Consider the following 24371-nt stretch of genomic DNA (forward strand, 5'->3'; position numbering starts at 1 on the left):
TTTTCGCATACACACGTCACATAACAGGTATATCCAGGTATGCAAATTAATACATCATAACTCACGTGAACCCCCAGTCATAATGAAGAACAATACACTTACACTATGTATTCTTACTTTTGCAGAACTGCCTCTGATGAAGGCGCCATAATGGTGCCGAAATGCATTGGGCTCGACTACGGAACATTGTTTATATGAGTCATGTTGAAATGTATTGAAGCAATGTAATATGTGCCAAAATAATGATTTCAAAAGCATGTTGTCATGAATACTGTGAATAACAAAATGAAATGCTAAAAAAGGAAAATATGAGTAAAAATTAAAAATCAAAGTGACTATATAAGATAAATAGTTGGTTTAACATTGTGCATACAAAAACGTAAACTCAAAAGGTGCGGAGCACCAAGTGAACAGTGCGCGATTAGGTGGGTACCACAACCCATCATAATGATTCACTTCATCCCAGGAAGCAGAAGGATGAGGGAGGCATTCATTGGGTGCATGGGGGAGCCTGGGCTAAGAGAAGGGGGAAGAGGATCACTTTCCGACTGCTAACCCACGCACACAAATCACTCTACGACATCGGACCAGAATGCCTCAACTCACGACTGTCCTTCTACACCCCCTCCCGCCAACTACGCTCTTCCAGCCAAGCCCTCGCCACTGTACCCCGCATCAACAAGACCACCATGGGAGGAAGATCCTTCTCATACCTGGCAGCCAAAACATGGAACTCACTCCCCTCTTACCTTCGCCTTACCCAGAACCACCCAGCATTCAGAAAGCAACTTAAAACGTGGATATTTGACAAGTAATCCCCCTCCCCTCCCTAAGCACCTTGAGACCCTCTGGGTATGTAGTGCGCTATATAAATTCTTTGACTTGACTTGACTTGACTTGGGCGGATTGCCTGGGTCAGAGAATGGAATGGCCGTAATGGGAGAGAAGGGTTCCTGGGGGAAAAGGAGGGTGGTTTCCCCCTTTTGATAGATTCAGAGGGCAGTGAGCAGGACTGGGAAGGCCTAGATATCCTTGATTCGGGGGCTGAGGAGGTTGGCGGACCGCAAACGGGGGAAGGAAGGGACCGGGTCCCAGTAGGGGGGGACCTGGGCTTTTGGGGAGGGTGTATGGTTGCCTGCAGGGGGGGTTATTGCGGGGGTTATTGCGGGGATGAAAAGGCAGGTGGGGGTGGTGCGCTTGGAGGAGGTGGCGGACCGAGTTCGGTGGGGGAGCAGGGTGCGGTAGGTTTGGAGTGGCAAGAAGGAAATGGAGATTATTGCTGAATTAGAAAAGAACATTTTGAAAGGCAATATAATAGCTGATGCTAAATCTGCGATTGAGAAAGTGAACAAGACTATTTTAGAGTTTCAGATAATATAACAATTTAGAAAGATCAACAAAATTCAGAAGGACATCAATAATTTTAACCTGGAAAAGGTTCACCCTTACTTGCTAGACAAATCTCTAATCCATCCAAACAACAATACTTTGACAACCCTAGGTCATGGAGTAGATTTAATAAACAGAAAGCAAACACTTTCTCTGAATTCTCCGGAATCTTTGTGGATGTATGTATGGCTATGAGTTCCACTCAGAATAGTAGAGCTGAGTTGGTTGTGGTGAAAAACCAATGATAATAGCTAAAAACTTGACAAAGGCAATAACCCTGACTTATTTAATGGAAAAGTTATATATTAAAGCCAACAGGCCTCCAAAAGTTGATCGTTATCATATTTTGTATTTAGGTAGAGGCCATAGAAAGATATTTAGCTACAAGTAATCTCACAGATTACCATAATGGACAAGGGTTTTGGTGTTGGTCATCCACTGTGACAAACCCTGAAAGTTGAATTTCACTGTGATGATTCTTGTTAGGCCCTATTGAAAGAAGTTGTACATCCTTAATTTTAGAAATCTATGCCTGATGGTTGTGATCTTATATGCATTTAGGAAGCCTGGGCTATAGTTAGCATCAAGCCATTGGGAAACGCTAGAAGCCTTATTTGTTCACTGGGAAATGTTATGTCAGATTACTTAGATGGGATCTTTTTATAATGAATAATTATGACAATGCAAGTAGGTGTTGCTTATGTATTGTCACCCTAGCAGAAACCCAGCGCAAAAAGGAAGCTGTAGGAATCGCAATTTATTTTGCGATTCCTACATGAATCCCGTTTTGCAAGTCCTTAATAGCGATTCCTTAATAATCGCTATTAAGGACTCGCAAAACGGGACTATGATGAATCTGGCTGTTAGTTCTTAAGTTTCTCCTTTAATAGTTCCCCTTTCATTTTTTGCTTATCCTCTTTTTATTTTAATATTTCTTAAGAGGATACTAGAGCTCTCCAGGCAGTGCTAAGAGGTCGCTTGCTCACCGCTGATTGTACCTTCATAGTGCCCCATCCCATAAGGCCACTTGCTCTGCAGGAGACCATTGTGGTATGCAGTTCGTCATACTGTAGCATTGTATTACCATTCCAAGATGGCCAAAACATTGTTTTAAAATGGAGAGAGGATGCACCCTTACTGCTAGAGCGGTGGACCTTGAAGCTGGGGAACCGAGTTTGAGTCTCGGCAACGGCGCTCAACATCCTGTGATTCTGGGCAAATCACCTAATCCCCAGTGCCTAACAAAAATGAATGTGTTTTTCTGTAACGAAATTGGTGCTCATGTAGAGTGCCCTGATACCTGATGTCTCAGGTCTAGTTCGCACTATATAAAATGCGGTCACCATGTTTGAACTTTAAAACAATAATTGACTATTTACAATACCTCTGCAAGTCAGGCACCCCATGCTATGTTTAGTTTTATTATGGCAACATTTGCCCGTAATGTTTAGACGGCATATTATTTGCTATTTTCTACATGTATTTGTTATATTTTTCATGAACTGGACACACATCCATGGTGAACACACATCCACTAAAACCATTGCAAAACGACAATCACCAGACAAGTAGTCCATTGGACCAATAAAATCCAAACAGACCTTCCCCCAAGGCAAATCCTCATCACAAGCAATTGAACCTAAAGGACGCAAATCAATCTTTAATCTCTTCTCACTCTCCTTGCACAATGGAAAGGGGCGACCACTCGGTCCCCCCGAACGTATGGCAGAGTACCACGATCCCCCCGGGAAGCCATCTTGGGCGGGAGGCGAGTCTCGGCTGGTATGCCCGAAGCGGCGTAGCCGGGGCGCGCCTTTTTCCCGCCCTAGAGTGGGTTGGCCTAGACACTGACGCGGCTGGCCACGCCCTAGGGGCAGGCAGGGGCGGGTTTACGCCCGCCCTGAAGACGGATAAAAGGAGAAGCAAGATCCGAAGGCATCCTCTTGTTCCTGTGCTCTGAAGCTGCACCTCCTCGCTGCACGTGAGCTCGAGACGGAACGAAGAGCCAATTTTGAGCGTTGTAATCTTTCTTGTTTATTTTCCAGATACTCTGTTGGAGAATGCCGAAGAAGGCGGGAAAGCGCATGACTACTGACCAGATGCTGCGCGTTCTTATGAAGGAGATGACCGAGTTAAAGAGGCGAATGGATGAAAACGAGGAAGGGGGACCGAAACGTCCTTTGGCGGGAGCAGCCCCGGGGGGGAAAAACAAGAGGCCCAGGAGAGGGAGAGCTGTGGAAGACATCCCGGGCCCCAGTACCCCGCTAGAGGCACCCACCCCCGTGCCGGAGGGAGGGAATCCGATTCCGGTGGTGGTCACCCCCGTGTCCGGGGACGATATGCCGCCCGAGCTGGCAGCACAATTAGCAGCGTGGTTGGGTAAAGATAGTGAGGGCGCCACGGCTGTCGACGCGCAGGTGCTGATGAAGCAACTGCGTGAGTCACGGGAAGCAGCAAAGGTATCCACGCCGGCTGCGGCAGTAGAGAAGCCACAGGGGACAGGTTCGGTCGCGGAGACACCGTCCGGTTCAGGTAAGCGGCCATTGCCGATTGCAAGGGATGAGTCTGCACCTTCTCGTAGGGAAAGGGTGGGTCAGCATGTTCCCTTGGCTATTAAGGAGAAGATATGGGCGGGGGAATATGTAAACATTTTCTCGTTACTTACTGATCACTATGAGATGGAGCATGTTAAGGGCCAGAAGGATCTCATGCATCCGAGTGTTTGGCGCGCAAAAATGGCCGCCTTTAAGGTGAACGAAAACATTGGCAATTGGGGCAAAGCGTGGGGGGTCTTTACATCGATCTTGGGGGAACGAAGGCCCGATCTGCTACACGAATTGCCGATTTATCAGTCACCAATCATGGGGTACTCGGTATCACATGAAGGTAATCATTGGTTCTGCTATGATAATCTGTTTAGAAAGGCTAAAGAACATGATAAAAACTTAACTTGGGATTGTTATGATTCTGTGTCTTGGGATAAAATGAAGGAGACTGGTATGCTGACAGTGCCATTGGTGGGGAGTAACGTTGGCGAATCCTCCTGCCAGTATGCGGGGACGCCCTTTCGATCAGGTGCGGGTATCGACAATCACTCGAGGCCTGCCGGAAATACAGGAAAAAGGGGGGTTTGTTGGAACTTCAACAGGGGTAAATGTACCAGGCCCCAGGGATGGTGTAAATTTAGACACGAATGTAGTGGGTGTGGGCAATCATCCCATCCTGAGTCCACGTGCAGAGCCAAAACGGGTGATAACGGGTGTAGAGGAGGCGCCAAACAGGTCTAACATAGTCCGAGGGGCGCCTTTACCTACCCCGATTGATACCTTGGCAATGATTCCTTGGCTCAGTGAATACCCGGATCGTACTTCTGCTGGGGTGTTGCGGAACGGGTTTTCTTATGGTTTCCGCATCCCAGTGGGGGACTTTCAAGGTGTGGAGAAATGTAAAAATCAGCTATCGGTCTTGCAGCATACGACCGTGGTACAGGATAAAATCCGGAAGGAGGTGACTCGAGGTCGAGTCGCCGGCCCGTTTACTGTACCCCCGGTTCCTAACTTTGTTTGTTCCCCTTTAGGTGTGGTCCCAAAGAAGGACCCGGGTGAGTTCCGGCTGATACATAATTTATGCCATTGGCACCAGGTAAAACTGTGGGGCCTTCCACTTGCCTCGAGTTTCTGGGGATCGAGTTGGACTCCGACGAAGGTTGTTTTCGTTTACCCGCCGAAAAAGTGTCAAAGTTCAGGACATCCCTGCAAATATGTATAAATGGATCCAAGGTTAAGCTGCAGCAGTTACAGCAGCTAGTTGGCCAGTTGAATTTTGCCCTGAGGGTTATACCAATGGCCCGCCCCTTTTCTCGTTCGATTGCTCAAGCCATGGTCGGCCTGAAGGAGGGCCATCATCGCACGAGGCTCTCGGCTGAGGTCCGCCAGGACATGCGCATTTGGTTGGCATTCCTGGCGGATTTCAATGGTCGAGTCGTCTGGAACAAACCAGCCGTGTCCTCTGATGAGCTGGGGCTGTGGACGGATTCGGCAGGGAGTATAGGTTTTGGTGCCATCTTCGGCACAAGATGGTCTGCACAAAAGTGGCCGACATGGTGGCATGACAGTGGGCTGACAAGTAACATTGCTTTCCTGGAACTTTTCCCCATTTTAGTGGCCCTGAGAACTTGGCCCGAAGGGTTCATGGATTACTCTGTGGTATTCTGGTCTGACAATATGACCGTGGTCGAGTGTATCAATAGCCAGGCAGCACGATGCAAATGGATTTTGAGACTACTCAAAGAAATTGTTTTACTGTGTATGCAATTGAATGTGTTATTCAAAGCAAGACATGTCCCAGGGGTAATGAACCAGGCAGCTGATGCACTGTCTCGTTTTCGTATGCAGGCTTTCTGGGGTTTTCTTCCCACAGCGGACCCGGAGCCGGCACCCTTTCCGGAAGCTCTCTGGTCTCTCGGTGCCCCGAACTTCGTAACCTCGTGGGAGAGAGTTTAGCACCCAGGACGAGGAAGGCATATGAAGGGGCGTTCCGATCCTATTTAGCCTTTTTGGGGACTGCTAGAGAGGAGCTTTGGGGCCAGGAGGAATGGGTAGTAAACTTTCTGATGTCTTTACATCTGGCAGGGAAATCGGTGGCCTCGGCCCAGAGGCATCGGGCTGCCATTTCCTTTGTCGCTAGGGCTCATGGGATCCAAGACCCGACAGCGTCTTTCGTTGTACAAAAAGCGCTACGTGGGTGGCAACGCCTTGAGGGTCGCAGAGTAGATGTGAGGCGCCCGATAGGTTTGGATAGGTTGGCCCAGTTGTTATCTACACTCCCTGCTACATGTTCATCTCAGTTTGAGGCAGTGTTATTCCGAGCCGCTTTTACGCTGGCATTTCATGGGGCAATGCGGGTAAGCGAACTAGTGGCGAGGAACAGGCGGGATGTGACAGGAGGTTTGTGCCAGGAGCACGTTCAGATCAGAGGGGAGACAATGACTGTCTCATTTGTCAGGTCCAAGACCGATCAAAGTGGGATGGGTGACTGCATAATCATACGCAGGATTCCCGGGTCCTCCGTGTGTCCGGTAAAGTGTTTAGAAGATTACCTAGCATGAAGGGTGGCATCATGGGGGGGGACATTGTTGAGACACGCTGACGCCACCCCACTGACAAGGTTTCAGTTTCAGCGGGTGCTTGCGATGTCGATTGCCGCTGCGGGCTTGAACCCGGGCGAGTTTGGGACCCATTCCTTTCGGATAGGGGCTGCTACAGAAGCTACAGCCAGGGGTCTGAATGTGGAACAAGTTAAACGGGTGGGGCGTTGGTCCTCCAATTGTTATAAAAGGTATGTGCGGTTGCACATGTTGTGAAGCTGTAACGATGTACTCACGCTTCTTGTTTTTGTTTGGTTTTCAGTTGCGCAAGCCTACGAGGCGGGGCGGACTATGCAGTCGACCCAACACCGGGCCAGCGGTCAGACATCACCGGCTGTGAAAAAGGAGGTGTGGGTCGTGGGCCACTCATACGTGAGGCGTGCCGCGGACGTATTCAAGGCAGGTGACATGATTCACGTAGCTGGGGAATACGGGTACAGGGTGTCCTTCTACGGAAGAGGCGGTCTCTGTATTGACCAGTTTCAATCTTTTTTCGAGGGTTTGTTAGGGCGGACAAGGTCACCGCCGTCTGTAGTCATAGTACATCTTGGGGGCAATGATTTGGTCACCACTGGTAGACGACTTCTCCTTGAGGCGATGCTTTCCACTGTAAGTTGGTTAGCGAGGAGAGTTCCAGGGTGCACAATTGCGTGGTCACATATGATCCCACGGAAAGTGTGGCGGGGGGCTATTTCTGTTCCCGCCTTGAATCATTCTGTCAGAAAACTTAATAACAAAGTGAGTAGGTTGTTCCGTTCCAAGACATTGCATTCTATTTCACATGGGTGTATTACTGACGATAGTATGTATTTGGGGGATGGTGTGCATTTGTCTCAGGTGGGGAATGAGTTACTGATAGGAGACTTCATAGCATGGCTAAAAACGTTATAACATGACCTTTAGGTAGGAGTTTTGTGGGGGGTCCGGATAGCCGGTCAACTATCCGGCCTGTGGCGGTAAGGTCATGATCGGTGAGCACTAATTAGAAGATCCCTATGAGTGGGCGTCACCCAGCACGGATGGGAGCGCTCGGGGGAGGTGGCCATTGGCCCCTCAACGGGGAGGCGGTCCCTTCTAAGGATGGGTCGCCGAAAGAAAAGGAAAGGCGGTCAAGGCCCCTTCCTGGGTAGGAGGGGTTACAGCCCCCTCCTGGGGAATTTCCCGGGGCCAGGACGTCTGCGACGGCAGATGTGGTAAGTTGTGTGGGGTTTGGGGGGGGGTCTACGCTACCTTCTAGATACCTCACACGAGTCCTCGTACGACCTCTAAGTGGCGTCGAGTTTTATTGGGGCCCCCGTCAAGTCAAGGGAAATTGGTAATTGCACTTGAGGTACGCCTCTGGGCCGCTCCTCACAAGTGAGGGCGATATTTCTGGGTTAGGGATCTTGACACCGGTTACGACCTTGCCGTTGGCCCTTAAACGTTAGGATGTACAATTTCAAAATTTCAAGTAAATGTTTTGTAGGATGTTAGTTCGGCTAGGAGAACCTTTGTATTAGAGAATCCGTTAAGGTTAGCCAAACATCGCAATGTGGTAATGAAATTGTACATAATATGAAACTGTTTATTTAATGTTTTAATTTTGTTTCATATTTTTAATAAATACGGCCGGGGGGGTTACTCCCTCCCGTCTTCCAAAGACTTCAGAACTGTTTCCGGTTTCCCATCCTTGGGGATTGTGTTGAGAGGGGGTGGCGGGTATCTCAGCCATATGGAAAGGGGCGACTACTCGGTCCCCCCGAACGTATGGCAGAGTACCACGATCCCCCCGGGAAGCCATCTTGGGCGGGAGGCGAGTCTCGGCTGGTATGCCCGAAGCGGCGTAGCCGGGGCGCGCCTTTTTCCCGCCCTAGAGTGGGTTGGCCTAGACACTGACGCGGCTGGCCACGCCCTAGGGGCAGGCAGGGGCGGGTTTACGCCCGCCCTGAAGACGGATAAAAGGAGAAGCAAGATCCGAAGGCATCCTCTTGTTCCTGTGCTCTGAAGCTGCACCTCCTCGCTGCACGTGAGCTCGAGACGGAACGAAGAGCCAATTTTGACCCACCCACCAGCCCCTGAGGACAGCAAGTGGTTTTTGAATAAAGTTGATGGATAACTCTGATTTTCGTTGACAGGTTGTGGTTTTATCATGATGATTGTGATTATGCAATAAAGAATGGTCGATTTGTGTTACGTTTCGCAAATAAAGAAATTCAGCTTTAGTATTCATTGATAAGCATGCTTTAATAAAATTGTAGTTGCTACTGTCTTTTTTAGTTTAGTTATTTAGTTAGCATTGTCGTATTTATTTTGGTCGGGCGGTAAGGTCATGATCGGTGAGCACTAATTAGAAGATCCCTATGAGTGGGCGTCACCCAGCACGGATGGGAGCGCTCGGGGGAGGTGGCCATTGGCCCCTCAACGGGGAGGCGGTCCCTTCTAAGGATGGGTCGCCGAAAGAAAAGGAAAGGCGGTCAAGGCCCCTTCCTGGGTAGGAGGGGTTACAGCCCCCTCCTGGGGAATTTCCCGGGGCCAGGACGTCTGCGACGGCAGATGTGGTAAGTTGTGTGGGGTTTGGGGGGGGGTCTACGCTACCTTCTAGATACCTCACACGAGTCCTCGTACGACCTCTAAGTGGCGTCGAGTTTTATTGGGGCCCCCGTCAAGTCAAGGGAAATTGGTAATTGCACTTGAGGTACGCCTCTGGGCCGCTCCTCACAAGTGAGGGCGATATTTCTGGGTTAGGGATCTTGACACCGGTTACGACCTTGCCGTTGGCCCTTAAACGTTAGGATGTACAATTTCAAAATTTCAAGTAAATGTTTTGTAGGATGTTAGTTCGGCTAGGAGAACCTTTGTATTAGAGAATCTGTTAAGGTTAGCCAAACATCGCAATGTGGTAATGAAATTGTACATAATATGAAACTGTTTATTTAATGTTTTAATTTTGTTTCATATTTTTAATAAATACGGCCGGGGGGGTTACTCCCTCCCGTCTTCCAAAGACTTCAGAACTGTTTCCGGTTTCCCATCCTTGGGGATTGTGTTGAGAGGGGGTGGCGGGTATCTCAGCCATATGAACAGTTCTCAACCCATCTCCTAACATCATCATCCAAACCAGGCCAGTTAACTTCTACTTCTATGCGGATATTTTTATCTAATCACGGTATCAAGCACATGTGTACTTCATTATACAATCCGCAAGGTAACGGTATTGTGGAGCGCATGAATATGTTGGTTAAGGGCGTTATTCAATTGGCTGTGCAAAGTCAACGCGATGTTCGTAGTGCTGTGGAAGAGGCTGTTTGGTCTTATAATACTACTGTTCATAGTGTCACCAACTAAGTTCCTTTTGAACGCATGCGTGGTAGGTTTCCCAAGACTAAGATGGTCCCTCAGTGGTTGCTTGAAGAAAGGTTTCAAGATGTTAACAACTTTAGTACTGGCTCTGGAAATTCTTGTAGTGGTTTCAAGGGTAAGGTTGGTAGAGTTGATGTTGGTGACTTAGTCAAGATTAAATTGGGTAGAAAGGAATTTGGAATAAACAAGTTTTCGGAACCTCTTAAAGTTAAAGAAGTGCATAAGTGGCATGTTGTTTTGGAGAATGGTCAGAGTTGGAACTTCAGAAGAATTGCTTTGTATTCGAAGGGAGGTAGTGGTGCTGCTGCTTCTAAGGAGTTTGTTTCTGGTAAGGATGTTTCTAGTTCCAAGGTTGTTGTTAATTCCAAGACTGTTCCGAGCAAGATTGTGCAAGTAAATAAATCTGTGCAAGAAGATGTATACTATACAAGACAGCGCAGCGTGCCCAAGAAGTATGGTGATTTTGTCATGTATTGGGCTTTTTCTCTAGTTTCTAATTGATTTAATTGTTGAGCGCTATTTTGATTCTGCATATTCTTGTGTCATTTTATTCTAAACTTTTATGTTCAACATGTTTTATAACTGTGGAGTGTTAATTTGATTCTGCTCATTTTCGTGTTTCTTTATTCAATGCTGTTATTTTTTTCACCTGTTTAGTTTTATTGTGTTTTGTTTTTTCTTTTCCTAATTGTTTCCTTTTGTTCCCTAAGAAAAGAGGATATGTTATATGTGCCTTTACTCCTGCCTCGTGTTAGAGAATGTAGGATCTGGAGTCTTCGATTACATCAGCCTGATTCCAGATTCTTGTCATTCCGATGGGGCGGTTGCTGTGGCAGGAAGACCGGTACTACTCTACCTATTATTAAAAAAACTAGTCAATCCCAACTTACCTTGACTCCTGGAGCTTCTTACATACAATATTATTCTATCGATTTATCTTGAATAAAGAGGCACTTTCATCATAAGCAAGACCTCCTGGCAGTCCCAATACTTGTTAACTGCTTGCAATTGCTTTTCGTTGACTTTCCTTGTTTGATTTTGAGACTATTTACACAGCAATAAATTGTTCTACTTGTATGTGTGAGGTTTTGACTTTCTATAGCATCTTTCCACCATTTCTGCAAGTCTATAGTGCCACACGCACACACTCTAAATGACAAAGATTACCATCTGTATATAGTAACATACTTTTCCTAGTGGGCCCGTACTGTGCCCATGCACCAAGACCGAAGGACTCGATACCTGTTTAGGTAAATCCAGGAGCATCTCTTCATTTATTTGGAATAGTGTCCAACAGATTGCTCTGCCGAACGTCTTAATTTTTTTTACTTCTGTCTTTCTCTGTATCCTGAATATATTTTCCCATTATTACCTATCTAGCTTATTGTCCTTCTTTATAAAACAGACAAAGACTCTACGAAATATCGAGGAATTTTAATGTAATTCTGTGGAATTCAGCAGAATTAAACTCTGCCAATTCCACCCACCCTTACTTTTTGTCTACATTAGATTTAGTAGCTGCAGCACTTACAGGCTATTTAAAGAGCATTGCTGTAGTTTGTATTTCCGTACAGCTAAGTGAAGGAATTGTGATGGGTTACACTCATATGGGTCCCTCTTTTGGCTGAGAATCTGTGGACTTGAACTCAAACTCAGCACTTGGCAAAAATGTATTTACAAAGTATGAACGGGGGTACTTGCTTCTGAGAATATCTCTATAGACTATGTAACACATTGAATCCTGCTATTCTTTTGTCAGTGCCATGTGAGAATTCCGGGAGACAGTGATTGTGACCATGACTGTAGAAATGTGACAGAAGTGTGCACCAAGCAAAGACCAGATATTCCACTGGAATTTGCTGATTCAATTTTATTTGAAGATGATTTTGGTATGCAAGATCATCAAAGAGTACTGACGGTGGAATATGTAGTATGCACAATAAGTTACATTATTAAAGCATCATAATTGTGTAACCAAGCTGCAAAGTTGTTTCCTTTTACAAAGGCATGTTGGGTGGCCAATAGATTGAGTGTCACAATTTACACATAGTCAATCTGGTTTTGGAGTGATCCATGATTTTGGATAGCTGTAGTCACATATTGGTTTCTTAACTTCTTTTGGTAGCCTCAATAGAAATGGGAAAATGATTGTAAATTGTATGAATGCATTGCATTTGCACAATGAAGGTGCTGTTTTAAAATATGCAACACATAAGGGTGGAAATGACATGGTTATTCTTGATAACAATTTTGTTGATGATGTTGCAAAATTCTGTGGTCTTATGGTGAGAACATTAGCACCATCTGAAGAATGCAACACTAAAAAGAGGGTGTAAATTGTTTCTTGTCAGGGTCTGAATGTTTTGCAGAATGGTGTTGCTGTTGAGAGAAAGAAAAGCGGGCTGCAACAGGTTGGATGAGGTGTAGAAATCACCTGATAATGGTTTGTTATGCTGAGCAGCATTCTAACCCCTATGGCAAGCTGTTTTCATGGTCCTACGTGTGTTTGGGGCAATTCTATGGTGAGCATGTTTAAAATGTGATGGTACGATCCACATTTTAGTACAGATACTGAAGACTATTGCCAGTGCTGTGTTACTTGTTAACAGTGAAATGCTGGAAAACCTGCAATCAATCAATCAACAGCATTTGTATAGCGCGCTACTCACCCGTTAGGGTCTCAAGGCTCTGAGGGGGGGTCGCTACTGCTTGAACAGACAGGTCTTGAGTTGTTTCCTGAAGGAGAGATGGTCTAGGGTCAGCAGTAGGTGAGTGGGGAGGGAGTTCCATATCTTGGCTGCCAGGTAGGAGAAGGATCTTCCTCCGACGGTGGATTTGCGGATCCGTGGAACGGAGGCGAGGGCGAGGCTGGCGGATCGGAGATGGCGGGTGGGTGTGTAGAATGTGAGGCGTTTGTTGAGGTACTTCAAGCCTGCGTTGTGGAGAGCCTTGTGTGCGTGGGTGAGGAGTCTGATCGTGATCCTCTTGTTGACGGGGAGCCAGTGCAGGTATTTCAGGTGGGCAGAGATGTGGCTGTGACATGGGATGTCCAAGATGGGTCATGCTAAGGCGTTCTGAATGCGCCGGAGTCTTTTCTGGAGTTTGGCTGTGATTCCGGCGTAGAGGGTGTTCCCATTGTCCAGACGGCTGGTGATGAGGGCCTGGGTGACCGTCTTCCTGGTTTCGGCGGGGATCCATCGGAAGATCTTTCGGAGCATGCGTGCGCAGGTTGTTGAAGCAGGATGACGAGACGGCGTTGACTTGCTTGGTCATCGTGAGGGATGAGTCCAGGATGAAGCCCAGGTTGCGTGCGTTGTCCGTTGGCTTGGGTGCGCAGCCCATGGCAGGGGGCCACCAGGATTCATCCCAGGCGGAGGGAGATGATCCGAGGATGAGGACTTCCGTCTAGTCTGAGTTCAGTTTCAGACGGCTGGTCTTCATCCATTCCGCGACATCTTTCATTCCTTCCTGGAGGTTGGTTTTGGCGGTGGCGGGGTCGTTGGTGAGGGAGAGGATCTCCTGGGTTTCGTCGGCGTATGAGAGGATGTTGAAGTTGTGTTGGCGTGCGATGGCTTCAAGAGGGCTTATGTAGACATTGAAGAGGGTGGGGCTGAGTTAGGATCCTTGTGGTACGCCGCGGATGACTTTGGGGGCCGCGGAGCGGAACGGGGGGAGGCGGACTCTCTGAGTTCTTCCTTCGAGGAACGAGATGATCCATTCCAGGGCGCTCCTTGGATTTCGCTGTTGCTGAGGCGCCGTATCAGGGTGCGGTGGCATACGGTGTCGAAGGCTGCTGAGAGGTCCAGGAGGATGAGGGCCGCAGTCTCCCCTTTGTCAAGCAGGGACCTGATGTCGTCTGTGGCTGCGATGAGGGCGGTCTCGGTGCTGTGGTTTGCTCGGAAGCGGACTGTGAGGGGTCGAGGGATCCGTTGGTCTCTAGGAAGGCGGAGAGTTGTCTGTTGACGGTCTTCTCGATGACTTTGGCTGGGAAGGGGAGGAGCGAGATGGGGCGGAAGTTCTTGAGGTCCGTGGGGTCCGTGGTGGGTTTCTTCAGGAGGGTGCTCAGCTCGGCGTGTTTCCAACTCTCAGGGAAGGTGGAGGATGCGAAGGAGCTGTTGATGATGTTCCGGAGTTGGGGTGCGATGATGGAGTCGGCTTTGTTGAAGATGTGGTGTAGGCAGGGGTAGGTAGGGGAGCCGGAGTGGATGGTGTTCATCAGGCGGGTGGTGTCTTCGATGCTGACCGGGGTCCAGGTGCGGAGGGTGGTGGTAGGGGGTGCAGGTGCGGCGTTCGGGTTCATGGTCGGTGTGCCGAAGCTGTTGTGTATGTCAGCGATCTTGCGGTGGAAGAATGCGGCGAGTGAGTCGCAGAGGTCTTGCGAGGGTGTGATGTCGTTGTTGCAGGCGATGAGGTTGGAGAGCTCTTTAACGATGCTGAAGAGTTCCTTGTTGTTGTGGGTGTTGTTGTCCAGTCGTTCTTTGAATGTTGTCTTCTTGGTAGTTCGGATTAGCTGGTGGTGTACGCTGGTGGCGTTTTAGAGGGCGGTCATGCATTCTGCTGTCTGGTCGTGGCGTCAGGCTTTCTCGAGGGTGCGGCAGGTTTTCTTGGAGTTTTTGAGGTCGTTGGTAAACCATGAGGCTTTCCTGCTGCTGGGTCTGCAGGGCGGATTCTTCAATGGTGCGAGTTCATCGGCACAGTTGGTGAGCCACTGTGTGAGGTTGCAGGCTGCTTTGTTGGGGTCTGTTGTGTTGGCGAGGGGGTTCTGGCTGAGGGAGGTGGTGAGCTGGTCGGCGGTGAGCTGGTCGGCGATGATCTTGCTCCATCTTCTGCGGGGAACCTGTTGCGGGTGGTGGTAGGTTGTGGCTCTCCTGTAGTTGAAGTGGATGAAGCTGTGGTCTGTTCAGTGTAGTCCGGTTGCATGGCTGAAGGAGATGTGTTTGCTGGAGGAGAAGATGGGGTCGAGCGTGTGGCTGGCGTAATGGGTGGGGGTGTTCACCAGTTGCTTGAGTCCGAGGTTGGCGAGATTGTCCAGTAGGGCGGTGGTGTTGCAGTCCTTGTTGTTCTCCAGGTGGAAGTTGAGGTCCCCTAGGAGGATGTAGTCTGTGGAGGTGAGGGCGTGCGGACTGAAATGTGTGCGTGGTCCCAGGGGTCTGTAGATGAGGGTGCCTCTGAGGGTGGTCTTGGGGTCGATGTGTATCTGGAAATGAACGTGCTGGGCGGCGGCGAGGGTGTCGTCGGAGTTCGTCGTGATGCGAATGGTGTTTTTGTGGACGATGGCGATGCCTCCTCCGGTTTGTTTGGTGCGGTCCCTCCGGGTGATCTTGTAGCCTTCCGGGATGGCTATGGCGATATCGGGGGCTGAGGAGGTGTTCATCCATGTTTCTGTGAGGAAGGCGACATCTGGTGTTATTGTGTCGAGGAGGTTCCAGAGTTCAACTGCGTGTCTGTGGACGGAGCGGGTGTTGAGCAGGATGCACTTGAGGTGGTTGTTGCTGGAGCTCGGCTTGGCGGGTGCGGTGCAGGTTCGGAGGCAGTTGTGTTTGCAGGCTTGGCAGGTGAAGGGTCCGTGGGTGCGTTTTGGGGCGGCTTGGTAGCAGGCGGGGTTTCAGCCGGTGTTGAGAGCATGGAGGGTGGCGGCGTCGTAAGTTCTTCTTGTGCGCTGGCATCCTCGGACAGGCGTAGACGGGCTTGCCTTTGGCGCGCCTTCGGCGCACAATCGGGGCACCCGCTGCGCTGGTCCGCTGCGCTCCCGTGCGGCGACCTCCATAAATGGCGAACTGGGAGGGAGGAGCAGCTGGGAGGCGGGAGAGGGGTATCAAATGGGTGGGATACAAAAAAGAAAAGTGGGAGGGGCCGCAGGGGAGCAGCGGCGGGGAGCGGGGAGGGGGAGAAGCGGCGGTAAAAGGACACGGGGACGGCGAAAGTGCAACAATACCAGCAGACTAGCACTACAATTGAACAAAACTAAACAAACCTAAATACATGGGCAAATGATACAATTAAGCAAAACTAAATACACAGGAGATATTTTGGACACAGATGGGGTCTCAGCTGACCCATTGCCAACTATTGGCCCACAGCTAGAGGGGGATCTTTTCACCAAGGAAGAGGTGCGAGCTGCAATCTCTAGGCTGGCATCTGGTAAAGCTCCTGGCCTGGATGGGCCCCCGGGTGACCTCTTTAAACAAGAGCCAGACGTATGGGCTCCTTACCTGCTGACGATCTTCAACTCTGTTCTGAGGGACATGGAGGTGCCCTGTACTTGGCTGGGCGCAGAGATTGTCCCTATATTTAAGAAGAGTTCACCTCTGCTACCAGCCAACTACAGGCCCATCAGCCTCATCGATGTGTCACAAAAGCTATTCAGGAGACTGATACTAGATCGCCTCCAAGATTGGATTGAAGAGTTTTCCATTCTGAGCCCCTACCAGGCAGGATTCAGAAGAAAAACCTCAACAACGGATTAGATTTTACGTTTTAACCTGCTATTTTGGAAAACTATAACAATCGAGGGCAGCAGCCTATACACGGTCTTTGTAGACTTCCGTGCCGCCTTCGATTTGGTGCCAAGACCTAAACTGTGGTCTGTGCTAGTGGAGTTGGGCATTCCACCTGATATCTTGAATATATTGATGAGACTCCATCAAGAAAACTTTGCACGGGTCAGGAGCGGCAGGAACGGGATGCTTTCAGCAAGATTCCCTGTTGACAGGGGTGTGAGACAGGGTTGTGTGCTTGCACCTACCCTGTTCTGCCTCTTTGTCAATGGGGTAATCGTACATCTGACTTGGATCAATGATATAGATGCCCCAAGGCTCAACGGCAGCAGGGTGCCCGCAATCATGTTTACGGATGACACCCTGCTGCTGTCAAAATCCCAGATGGGGATGCAACGTGTCCTGGATGGTTTTGGGACATTCTGTGGGGAGAGGGGGCTGGAGATTAATGCCCTGAAAACTAAATACATGATTTTCAGCCCCCCCACCCACAACTCGCCCCAACCCAACCATAGGCACAACAAGGCTAGAGAGGGTCCATAAATTCGAGTATCTAGGGGTGACTATCAACCAAAATATGACTTGGGATACACATCGAACAAAGGCCAATCTCAAATTGGTGCAGTTAACGGGTGGCATCTCCAGGATAACAAATAGATCGACTTTTAAACCACTCGGTCCGTTGCTCGAAATTTACAAAATGCAGGCGAGGGGGGCAGTCACACATGGCGGGGAATTGTGGGGGCACACATCCGGCCAAAACTTGACGACTACAGAAAACAAGTTCATCAGGCAATTGGAAGCCCTACCTTCAAGCACCCCGCTTCTTCCTCTTAGACTTGACTTGGACCTTAGATCGATAGAAGAAGAACTGGGTTTAAAACCACTAACATTCTAGCGACGACTCTGGACTACTCCAGAGCTCCTGACTTACAGGATGGAGCTGAAAGAGATTTTAAGCTTACCAAACATGATGAATACTCCCTGGTTAAAATACATAAAAAAGACATGTGAAAGTTTGGGAAGGCCAGAACTATGGCTAGACTCTGAAACCGCTTGCAGTAAGGTCTCACGCAAACTTTTATCAAAGGATTACTATGATTTAAAATTAAACACTTTACTAGGGAATACGTGGTTGGGGACTTTAACAAACTCATTTATCCAATCTAAAGACTCCTACCACTTGGAACAGGTCCTCAATGGAATTTGCCCTGTCTTGACCAGGAAGTTATTTTTACAGTGAAGGTATGGCACCCTTCCTCTCAGAGCATTTACAAGTATTTGGTCTCAGCCCTCCTCCACCAAGCAATGCCCCGCATGTTCATACCAGTTGGAAAATGAATTACACGTTTTATTCTTCTGCAATGCCTATCAAAAATCTAGGAAGTATTGGCTTGTTCCTCTTCTCAAAAACTTAGGTTTTAGGCATTGCATTTCAGCCTACAGAATACGTAAGACAGACTTATCACCTCCGACTGTGTTTGCGATAGCTAAATTCCTAACAGCGATTTGGCATAAGCGCACTCGTCATATCCTGAACTCTGATACGGATTTGGTACAGGCACTATAAAAATTCAATGCATAGATAATCTTAAATTGGAAGGGACTGCAATTGATTTTACTAAGTATAACAAATGCGATTTTTAATAGTAATTAGCAGTCTGATTCCTATTTTGCTACAGCATTTTGAATCTGTATAATAAGATGATAATCGTAATGACTTTTTTAATTCTTGTTTTATGAATATGATTTACTCATGAGTGTTTTTTAATCTTTGATGTACATCTTTTATGATTCAAGTGATCGAAATAAAGACAGAAATGAATGAATGATTGCTATCCCTTGCATATGCTGAGCATAAAATATTGCTTTTTATTCCTTATTTCCTTTTTGCTTTACTGTATTTGGTACTAGCTTCAACTAGTTTAGGGCTTCATTTCAGGTGCCATTGATTATTTTACATATTGTATTTTTGCACAATAACTAACTATTATCTTTTGTACTGTGTAATGATTTTTAATAATTAATAAACTATTATGATTTGCACTTTTTATCTTGTCTCAAATAGATTTCCTGTATGTATTTCGCTGAAAGAATTTCATGTTTGTTCTCTGGGTAAATTTCTGGCTACGTGTTAGGACTCTTGTCCTCATAGGACTCACACATAGCCACAATCGATCCATTGGCCATTTTAAGCTGGAAAAGCTCCTACAATAGAGGTAGTAAAAAGAGCAGTGGAGAATTATGCATGCTCTGACGGGGCCTATGTATACCACTCTACTCATGTAGAAGTCGCTCACAGCTGACAGCAACAAACAGGCAGCATGAATCAATTTCCCTTCCTGCACAAAAACAATCATGCCAAAAATACAGACACCCTTGCACCACGGTGCAAGAGTGCCTGTGGAGGTGCTCGGCTGAAGTTTGAGCAGAGGCAGAAAAGAGAGCTAGGCACTGTATCTTGTAGATACGGCACATTCCTGCCCTTTTATTTTGTCCTAAGGCAGCGGAGCTAATAGGCATGCAGGGCTAATCTATGCCAAAAGTATTATAAATATGCCCCAATATTTACAAATAGTGACACATTCACCACTAGTAGTACAGGTGCATTTGTTACTGTTGCTCAGTTCTATGGCTGGATAGTTGAAGGGACATCTTGTAATAACACTTTATAATTCCTGATGCAAAAAACAGGATTAGAGCACATTTATGTAGTTGCAATTTTCTTTGGATTGATGAGAAACGTCAGATATTCCTCCTGAGTTAGTCCTCATGAAATAAAATGAAAGGAAAGTGAAACTTATAAAGCGCACTAATACCCTGAGATGTCTAGCTGCTGACCTTGAAAAAAACAGGTAAACCAACCAAATTGGAATGCAATGAAAAAAGAAGCTACTGATTGAAAAGCCATGTTTTTAGGGCTTTTCTGAATGCTAGGAGATCTGTTATTTGTTTAAATTCAAGGGGTAGCTAGTTCCAAAGTTGTGATGGACTCTCATTAAGTCTTTTAAAATTTAGGGAGCACCAGATTGTGGGCCCCAGCAGAACAGAGTGGTCTCAACGGAATCTACCAGGGAAAACTTTGCCTGAAGTAGGTGGGGTCACTAATGTGCAGTGCCCTAAAGGCAATACAAAGGGCCTTAAATCCATGAGCTTCTTGACAGGAAGTCAATGGAGATTGATGAGCGCCGAAGAAACCGATTCACATGTGGGCAGACCAAAAGGTTAACTTATTGTCGAAAACCACCCCTAGATTCTTTACCTTTGTGATTGGGGTTGTAAGAGTGCCGAGTTCTGGAGGCCAACACTTTGAGGACCAAAAGAAGGTGCTCCTTCCAAAAAGTAAGACCTCCGTTTTTATTGAATTTGAGCTTCAAATAACTGTGGGCCATCCATTTTCCAACCTGAAGCATATAGCTTTGGAAGCACGTGGTCATGTCTACCGGGTCGCTGGACACAATTTGGGTATCGTCAGCATACAATACTGGTGAGAACCCAAATGACCTAATCAGTTTGGCCAGTGGAGTAACATAAATGTTAAAAAGGGTAGGGGTCGGGAAAGAGCCCTGGGGAACGTCACAGTATAGAGTGAAAAGGGGTGAGTTAAAAGGTTCAAGAGCAATACATTGTTTCCAGTCAGTGAGAAAGGATTTAAGGAAGGCATGTGCTCGATCCTTGATGCTGATGAAAAGGAGACGACCAAGGAGGATTTCATGGTTGACATTGTCAACTGCCCCTGAGAGGTCTAAAAGAATCAGGGCAGCATTGCCTCCTGCATCAATTCTCTGCTTGATTTGCTCTAAAGCTGTAATTCTAGCACGTTCTGTGCTGTGATGGCTTCTGAAGCCAAACTGGGAGGTGCAGAGATGACGCTTTTCCTTAATGAAAGATTCCAATTGAGAATTAAGAGCATTCTCAATTGTTTTTTGCGGGATGCGGGAAAGAGGATTCAAGTCATCCAAATTTAGATTCTTTAGCAGAGGAAGGATATATGCCAACTTCCACTTCGTTGGAAAATATTAAGTAATAAACACCTGATTGAAGACGTTTGTAAGATGCACAGAAATAATTTCAGGTGCAAGATGACAATTTTAGGAGGATAGGAGTTCAAAGGGCAGCCTATAGTTTCTAGTGACAGCGATATGGCAAACACAAGCCTTACAGAATTCGTGAATTCACTAGGCTAACATGGAAAACTACAAGGAAAACCATGATGTGGATGCTAGGCTCCATCAAAAGCGTAAAGGGATGCAGATGAAAGGTGCAGACCGACAGCAGCCCTTTCCTTCCTAGTGTGTGCCTTTAAGGATGGGAGTGCATTGGGTTAGCCTGGACATATGGGCCAGTGGGGTGATGATCAAGCCTGTAGGGTCCAGGGAGAAATTTCCTCTGCAGTTCGAGATTGAAGCTTTGACGAGCTGTCTCAGACTTTCATCTTTCCAGAGACAGCTGAGAGGATCAATGAACACTTCTGATTTCAATACAGCTGACTGTGTGTTCAGTATTAATTGTCAATGTTCAACTTTTATCATTCTGAATGAAAATTAAAGAGGCTGATACTCTCTTATTCGGCTCAGTCTTCCTGACCTCGACTACCAGGATCAGGCAGGCATTGTGGTTGCATGCCTGCGAAAGTGCATAGGGGCATATTATCAAGGGGGTTTATCTCCGCTTTTTTGGCTTTAAAAGCCAAGAAAGCGGAGATAAAATTATCTCCCTATTACCAAGCTGTCGCTAACACCAGTTAGCGACAGCTAGTAGGAGATAGCGACCATCTTGGGCCCCACTTTGCATGTCAGTGATATTTATCACTAATGAGATGCAAAGTGGGCGTGCCAAGCTGTTAGAGACTGAAAACAGTCGCTAACATCGCTATCTCCTATTACCAACTTTTGGAGATATTCGCGCTAAGCGGGAATATCTCCAAAAGCTAACACCTGCCCTGAGCAGTTCTTAGCCATGTTATCCAATGGGAGGTGGATAACATGGCTAAGAGCATTTGCTCGATAATGCATGAATATCGCTGACTTTTCAGCGATATTCATGCTTTTCGGCCGTTTTTTATCGCATTTGCGATAAACCTTGTTAATAGCAAGGTTTATCTGCGATAAAAATCGCCGATGTCCGGCGATAATGTTTGTCTCTAAACAAGTTAGAGACAAAAATTATCGCTAGTTGTTGGTAATATGCCCCATAGTTCGGTGTGCATACAAAACTCACCAACCTACAGAAGATTGCCACTTCTTTTTATGGTTTAAAGGCGCTATGACACGTTCGCCCATCTTATTTGTAGGTGCCTCTTTTCATTTTCTTTACCGATTCGAGTTAGAACAATGAATGGAAAATAAAAATAAAATAGTAGAAAAGATTAGATTTTTTTTTAGGTGCAGAATAGGAAAGGAGCAATACAGGGTGGTGAAGCAATATGAGGGGCGAAGAAACACCGTAGTCAGAAGCAACTTGGAGGTTGTGTGTGGGGAATGCAATACCATGGACGGGGTTAAACAACACAGGAGAGAGATTAAGGTGGAGAGCAAGGGGGACATTGAAGTCCAGGTGCTAGCGAGAGAAACCATGAGCTGTTGAGGGAAGCACAAGAGGGAGAAAACATTGCAAGCGAGAACCATTTGAATGTGAGCTCCACATGGAGGAGACAAGGGAGAAGCTCATGGGTGCGAGGGCAACACACAGCATGATAGTGTGGGGCAAGCAGTACACAAGAGACACAGCTGGTAAACACATGCACTCTTGTGGAACTTAACCAAAAAGAAAAAAATGGTGCTTCAAAAGTGAGTGGTGGAAGGACACGAGTACTGCGTCCATGTTGAAGGAGAGGGACAAACACAAGAAGAGGAAATGCAGCCCACACAAGCTGACAAAAAGCAAACAAATAAGAGTGAGAGTAAATACAATGATTGGAGAGTACTTTCTGGACTCCAAGCTCACATTAAGCCAACAATAGGTATTTTAGACAATATCTTGTGCTGTCTGTCAGGCAAGATCTAAAAAGCAAAAACATTCATGCCGGGTGCCTGGAAACTAAAGCCAGACTGCATGAAAGTGCTTTGCAGAGAGGTTCTGTTGACTTTGACCATATTATCCTCGTCCCATTACCCGATTCTTGCACCAGCAAAGTGGAGCCACCTTCAGCGAGAAGTGCCTTACCATGGCTGGCAGTCAGTGCATACATTGTTCAAGAGCCTCTGAATGAGCTCCAGTAATGTTGGCTTTTTCCTGTCCTCTGCTGTGGTATGTGCAGGCACCTGGCATGGCTATGCTCACCTCTGGTCCCTCCACCCCATGATGAACTGTGGGTGCAGGAGCTGAGGAAGGTCACTAGCTACTCTTTCATAGTGAGCTGTCTAGCATTACCTGCAGATAAGGAGTTTTTCCCAGCTCACAAACCTCCTCCTTCACTGATTAAAGAGCACGAAGCCTGGATGGCCATCGTCAATGTATATTTAGGCACAGCAGCCACTTTTTATTGGTTTAGCTTTGCACGTGAGGCTATTTAACAAGCATTGGTGAATCATTATCATACTCGAGGGAAGTAAACCAGCTCACTGACTGACCTGGGATGCAAACAGCATACATGCCAACAGGTAAACAACCTTTACAACAAAACTTTTACAACGCACTACCATTACGACGCAACTTTTATAACGCAAACCATTACAACGCATTGCGCTGGGGGCGCTCTAGGATAGGGAATAGGTTTAATGTACTATCCACCACCTTCCCTACTATCCACGGGGACTGGAGCCGGAATAGTAAATTAAACTATTCACTATCCAGCGCCCCGAAGCACTATGCGTTGTAAAGGCATGCGTTGTAAAAACCTTGTTGTAAAGGCATGCATTGTAAAAGCATGCGTTGTAACGTCATACATCCATGCCAACATTTTAGAAGAGGGAAGTGGGAGATTAAAAAATAAATAAACAGGAGAATATATTTCCACTGTTGACATATATTGGAGCAGAGGCAATTTCGGTAGGAGACAGCCAAAATAAAGCCATGTTTGGCTTCAAAAATTGGAAGTCTCTCACCTGAATCGGGTCTATTGGCATGTATGAAAGAGCAGTGCATGTGTGGACTACCTCAGTGAAGGACCACACTGCTGGCGAATGCCTAAAGCCAATTGCACAGCTCTATCCAGTGACTGAATGGGGCTGTCTAAAAGCCCCTTTTTGCATCTCAATGTTTATGTATGTGTGTGTGTATGTGTGTGTGTGTTTATGTGTGCCAGTGTGCAATGATGTAAGCTCTTGCCAGACAACTATAGGTGTCTGAAGGCAATACCAAATTATTCCCCCCCTCACCCGCACAGCACAGGCTAACCATGCAGTCCCCTTCGCTTTGCTAGCAGCCTTCTACTATATCGCTAGACAGCCATGTTTGAATGGTTTTATACCGGTTCCAAGATGGCTGCTGATGCTTGAGTTTGCATGCTGCGTGCACTCCAACTATCGTGTAATTATTGTTTTTATTGCTTTAGAAAAAAAATCAAAAATGGCTACTGTTCATTTGTCGGGATAGGTTCTATTTTAGAACAACTATCCAAATTTGCTGATGCTTTTTTGGGGCCTCTAGTTCAAAACACCAGTTCTTAACTAAGAGATGCTAAGAACATTTTACGGTTCGTAAGAGATACCCTTTTTGACCCGGAAATTCCCCCACTCATGGGGATTGACATTAAGAAACATTATGCAAGTCTTCATTACAAAGAGACCCTGAAGATAATCGAAAACGCATTCTTTGAGGTAGACTAAGAATATCAAACACCCAATAATGTGGTGATGGAGTGTTGCAAGTGGGACCTAACCCACAATTTCTTTGAATTTGATGGGACATTGTACCTACAGAAACACGGGGCCAGCATTGGGCAGCACCTTCACGCCAAGCATTGCTGGTCTCTGTGTCTACCATGTGGAGAAACACAAGATCTTCAGCCTTAAGAAACGCCATCACAATCACATGAAATTGTGAAAAAGATATATTGA

This window comes from Lissotriton vulgaris, chromosome 1_1 (assembly GCF_964263255.1).
Source record: "Lissotriton vulgaris chromosome 1_1, aLisVul1.2, whole genome shotgun sequence".
Taxonomy (NCBI): domain Eukaryota; kingdom Metazoa; phylum Chordata; class Amphibia; order Caudata; family Salamandridae; genus Lissotriton; species Lissotriton vulgaris.